This window comes from Cimex lectularius, unplaced genomic scaffold (genome assembly GCF_000648675.2).
Source record: "Cimex lectularius strain Harlan isolate CLEC.00 unplaced genomic scaffold, Clec_2.1 scaffold205, whole genome shotgun sequence".
NCBI lineage: Eukaryota > Metazoa > Arthropoda > Insecta > Hemiptera > Cimicidae > Cimex > Cimex lectularius.
This window is the reverse complement of record NW_019392773.1, coordinates 807,451-813,450: the sequence shown is the minus strand read 5'-3', so window position 1 is coordinate 813,450 and position 6,000 is coordinate 807,451. Positions and strand designations below refer to the sequence as shown.

Here is a 6,000-nt window from a genome sequence, read left to right as displayed (position 1 = left end):
GCCTTCAGTGCCGCTCCTAAGCCATATCTGGCTCCTTGCAGCTTTTTACCCAAGAAACATAAACCCACCAATAACTACTACTATGTTAGTTTTCTTCCATCATTATGTAAATCATTTGAGAAGATTTTATTGAAATAAATATCCTTATTTATTAACTCCTTACTCTTATATCCACTTTTCTAAACTTTAATCTTAGCCAAAAGGCCAAGAAGCGATCCATCTGGCTTCTGAAAATTTCATAGTTGTGGGACGCCATTCTTCAAATCTCAAATGATACCCATCTAGGCATGATAATTAGTGTACTATTCTACTTGATTTTTCTTCATTCAGCTTTGTAAATCATAATTTCCTTATTTGAAACATTACTCACCTTTTTGGTTTTTCTTCTAGTGCTACTAGTCCTATCTCCTATCTGCTTAACAGAACTCAGAGAATTAAAGTTTCAAATTTCCTTTTTTCTCTCTCTCAGTTTCAGTTGGTGTACCCCAAGGAATAATTCTTGGACCTTTACTATTTTTCAAGTTCCTAAATGCTCATCCATTCAGCTTCAATGTTCTGTAAGCAACGTATTTGATCTCTCTGCTTATCTTTATTCTCTCAATCATGGTCAAGTAATAATGGCATTCATTTGAATCCTAACAAATCCCAATGATTATTAATTTTCAAAAATACAGGTTGCCTATCCCCCCCTCCTATCAAAGACTCCTCTATTTATTTTTACCGTAAAGTTAAAAATCTTGACTTTATTTTTATCTCCATTCTTACATGGCATGACCAGGTGAGCTCTATTATTTTTTTATTTTATTTTATTTTATTTTTTAAATAAAAGGCAGCGACCCTAATGGTCATTTAAGCCTTGAGACAGTGCGCCGGCGGCACCACCGAGACACGCCGCCGGGCCCGAGCCCTGCGGCACCCGGCAGCAGACTGGCCCAAGGGCTAGAGAGTGGAGCCAACAGGATCTTTTGCGATTTTTAGCTGCTCTATTATTAAATAGATCTACTCGAGGCTCCAATTTCTTCAATGCTTTAGCTGTTTCACTCCCCAGAAACAGTCCTTTATGTTATTAACCCTGTGCAAAGCTTCAAAGTCAAAAGTAAGGATTGAAATAACATAAAATGCAAATGAAGTCCTTTTGTAAATATCCCATAAATCAGACAAAATTAACAGAAGGAAGGAAATAGTAATTCTTATGTTGAGATTGTTTGTATGGTGTTTCTTAATAGTTTATGCTACCAATAGTTTATGCAGGTCACAATTATCCATGTCAAACACTTCATAGGTTTGACACGTTTTTAAATGTCAATTTTTCAATATTTAAAATTAACAAATATCTAATCAACTTTTCTTCCACATTCTTTATCTACACGCTAATCCCAAGCCTTCAACAGTCCTTTAAAATTTTAGCCTTATCCTTTAGAATTGCAGGGGCAAGAATATGTAATTCTCGGAAAGTATAGCTTCCTCGCTGGCTTGTTTGAGGCTCATGGCATCTGAATTTTTAAAAATATGAATCTTTTCACCTTTTCTTCCCTTTTCCTTTTCTTTTCCTCATTTCCTTTTATCTTCTTTCTTATTCTGCTTTTCTTTGTTTGTTTCATCATTAGATTGATTATAAAGTATTCATGTTTAAGAATATATTATTGCCATTATTGTTTGGTATATTTTCTTATATTATTAGTATTGCTATTATTATTATTATTATTTAAAGTATTTTTATCTTTAAAATAAAATAAATAATTTGTATTTATACAATAGAGTTGATAGTAGCTAGTTCCACCAGGATTCTCTGTGCATCCCAGGATTAGGGTTTCAGTAAGTTAAGGCTTAAAAGGTTACAAAGTAAGATAATATTTTCAAATTTGAAAACATTGAAATTCCATTGAATTCAAGAAGAATTTATTTTTTGGTCAAATGACCGTCACACGATGTCAGACAAGAAGAAAGTGATGGATGACCAGGAGTTAGAGAGGTATCGTGTCATCGTTACAAAACGAACTGCACCAAGTTTTTACTATTGTGTTTCCCATTTATTTTTGTTCCTGGTTGTTTAATGTGAAATGTTTCTCAGGTTGGCCACAGAAGAATTGCTCAAAGAGGCTGAACAGTTGAAAAAGATTGCGGAAAAGGAAGGCCCATCTGTCTGGAAGTCGAACAAGAGGAGCAAAGTCAACAAAGTCTTCCTTTGCAACATGGTGACAGGCCATGCCACTTCAAATAAGAGAAAGGACAGAGACTCTTAACGTTACATTTAATGCTGGTAGAGAAAAATACAGTATTTATAAAATTGATTTGCCAGTTTTTCAAAATTTATGTGATAATATTTTACTCTTAACGACAAGACTGACAAAATTTTCAACAAAAATTGCTGTATTTTCAAGCTAGAAGAGAGGAAATTTATTTAAATCTAGTCATTTTATTGTATTTAATTTTATATAGATTAATACAACCTGCAATGATTGAGGTGTAATGTAACTGAATGTAAACAAAATATTATTTTTGTTACATTAAGTATAATTGATAATTACATTAATATATCAATGAATTTCCCATGTACTTTTTGAAATAATATTTTAAATGTGATAATAATTAGCGAGACAGAAATAATTCATATCTCTATCATTTTAGTAACATAAATATTCTCTGTTTTGTTTTTTGAAATATTTAATTTTCATAAAGAATTTACATAAGTAGTTTTATTTATTTAAAAAAACAAACCTATTCAAGCCTGAAATTATATTATAAATGCTTATCGTTAGATTGCTTTATTTTATTTTTTCATTTGTTTAAGTCAATTTTGAAAATTTACCAATTTGACAGAAATAATTCATATCTCTATCATTTTAGTAACATAAATATTCTCTGTTTTGTTTTTGAAATATTTAATTTTCATAAAGAATTTACATAAGTAGATTTATTTAAAAAAACAAACCTATTCAAGCCTGGAATTATATTATAAATGCTTATCGTTAGATTGCTTTATTTTATTTTTTCATTTGTTTATTTCAATTTTGAAAATTTACCAATTTGTTTTTACAGTTGGGCTAATCGTGCTATTACAACAATTGTGATACTATGAACTGTTACGTCATGGCACAACTGTGGACACATATGTCTGAAGGGTAATAAAAAGGCAGACAAAGCTGGGATGTCCCAACCATCACGATCCGGCCCACTGATGATAAAAATGCATTAAAAACATGATAAAAATAAAGTGGTAGTGTCGGTGGGACAGATTGGCTTAGGAGATGTACATATTTGTAGTAATTTGTATAAGTGTATAGGACTTAAAGCTATAGTTGTTCAACAATGAGGCGCGATGCAGTTGTATAAGTTTTATTATAATAATACATACTATTCATACATCACCACAAACATGTACATCTGGTCCTATTCACTCTCTGAGAATACTCGATATTTCTCCTTCCTTTTTATAGTAATAAATTACTAATCCATTTATGTTTTCGTAGTCAATTGACCAAGTTACTTCTTTCAATCAATTAATTATTCTTTCTAAGGTCTTGGTTGGGTTAAAAAAGTCAGTGTCATGAGCCAGATTCGAACCCATGACCTTCGGACGCCGCTGCTCTACCATTTGAGCTATTGTGACTTCGATTCTCTCGGAACCAACTCTCCAGTCAACCTACCTTTCGAAAAATTATATTACAATTAAACCAGTTATTAATTCTTTACCGTACTTCTCTCAGTCTATCGCTTTCAGCAAATTATGCTTAAACTGCCTTAAAAAAAGTATATGAAGATTCAAGCCATCTTGTTTTGATCACTAGTTCCACCTTTTACAAAGTTCAATCAAACTATAATAAATAATTTCAAAAATGAATACATCATTTATTTTATAGTTAATTAATTTAATTATAAGGTTAATGTAAGTATGGTAGCACTCCGTTAAATATTCTCTCCTTGTCGTTTAACTCTCTTTTTCTCTCTTCCTACCTCTCTCCATTTATTCTTTAATAATCAGTACATTACGGGAAAATTCCCAAGTAGTACAGTCCTACATAATAGTTCACATAACAAATTTTATGTACGAGTGCTAAGAAATATGTACATATTAGTACAAAGCAACATAACCAGCATGCCAATTTCAAAGTAAAAAATAAATCTGGTACATAACGCTTTGCAATACAAAATATAAACTTAATAGAAACAGCAAGGGGCGTTGGTGGCCGCAACCGTTTAGGCGTTGAAACAGTGCTCATCATTCTCACACCAACTCTCCATCTCAACGTACAACCGTTCGAATTTGCCCTCCTTGTTGCCATTTTTCAAATTAATTCTAATTAATTTATTGAAAGAAGTAACTTGATCAATTGTCTACAAAAATGTAAATGGATTAATATTTAAAAAGGAAAAGAAGTATCAATTCACGAAACAGCTCCCTGAGGCACTTCATAAGTCGCTCAGAATCCAATCCGATTACACAACATTTGAAAAATGGCAATAAGAGGGAAAATTCGAACGGTTGTAGGTTGAGATGGGAAGTTGGTGTCCGAGAGGATCGAAATTATGATAGCTCAAGTGGTCCGGACAGCAGCGTATTGAGCCCAAGGTCATGGGTTCGAATCCCGCTCGTGACACTGCATTTTTTATCTCAACCAAGACTTTAGAAAGTAATAAATTAAATTCATTTCATTAAATTAATGTAAACACAACACAGACACTACATAAACACTGTATACGTTTAAAAATACCTATGGGCCTGATGTACCAAAACAGTGATTTGTGCCTGCTGCCAGCCCCAAGACTACAACCTGGTCTGTTATGCCAAAAAATATTTTCTTCTACAATTGAAAAGGTGCTCCACCGTTATTCTATCCTTGCATAACAGGCACCTATACGGTCACTGTGTAGCCAAGGTTGTGTCACAATCATAGTTTGTGAACTCTAAGGTATGCAAAGCATTGAACTATAGTAGATGGCCAAGGGAGTATGCAAAATAAGACTGCTTCATCTGTGTGGCAGTATATACTTACTTATTATAAGTATATACATGTATCAATGTATGTTAATAGGTGGTCCTCGGAAGATCTGACTCATAGAAGGATCATCCTTTCTCGATTAAGGATAGGCCATGCAAGGTTGACACACAGACACTTATTTTTCAGTTAAAGCTGGCATGTAGAGAAAGATTGCTTGATCTGTTGTGCAATTGATGGGTGCCATTCCTTGGCTCCATATAAGGAGCGTGTAGGGATACAACCTGATTTTATTTTTTTATTTTTTTTAAGAAACGACTGTTTTACTCTGTATAATACTTTATAATATTTCGTGTTGTGTTTCTTTGGGTTGTATTGTGAATGAATGTATTTATTAGTATGAATGGGTAGTGTGAGAGGGTCAGTGGCAAAATATGGAGTACCCCATTGACCCTCAGGGTACTTATGTAATATGTGTACGAAGGAATATCGAGTACTCCATCACCCTAACTGAGTGAATGGTTTGTAAAGAAGTAAAAATGTATTTATGAGTGACTGAGAGTATGATTTGGGAACTTATTGTGTCGGGGGTTGAAATGAGCTAGCTGTTGATAGCCCAAGGTGGCTGGCTAGATAAGATGGAGGTTTGACCCTGGAGTTACAAAATCAGGAGAGTGATTGTTGACGCATGCTGGTGATTTATTGTCAGTTACACAAAATGTGATAACCAACCTCTGGATAGAAGTAGAACTATATGGCAAGAGGAAAATTAACTTCTGTATTAAAAGTTAATAAGTAGGAGGGAGGGGTTATGGGAAACCAATTTGTCACTTGTTACGATTTTTCCTATTATAACTGGTGGGGGTCTCGGAGTGGAGTTAGCGTAAGACATGTAAAGTTCTTTTAGGAAGATGGAACAAAGGGAAAGGTTTTAAATTAAAATGTTTAGAAATAATTGGAATAATAGATATTACAAAAAGCCAAATTGGTGATAGACTCTGAGATGTGATAGACTCAACTCATACTACTACAGTAGTATGAACTGTACAACTGATAACAAATC

At 33.4% G+C, this 6,000-nt stretch overlaps 1 long non-coding RNA gene across 1 annotated transcript; it reads left to right on the top strand.

Moving 5' to 3' along the window:
• Positions 1–1,796: 1,796 nt before the first annotated feature.
• On the top strand, positions 1,797–2,153 carry LOC106673093. Its single transcript, XR_001341346.2, has 2 exons — positions 1,797–1,972; positions 2,072–2,153. It is a non-coding gene; the product is annotated as an uncharacterized LOC106673093 (long non-coding RNA).
• The last annotated feature ends 3,847 nt before the right edge of the window (positions 2,154–6,000 follow it).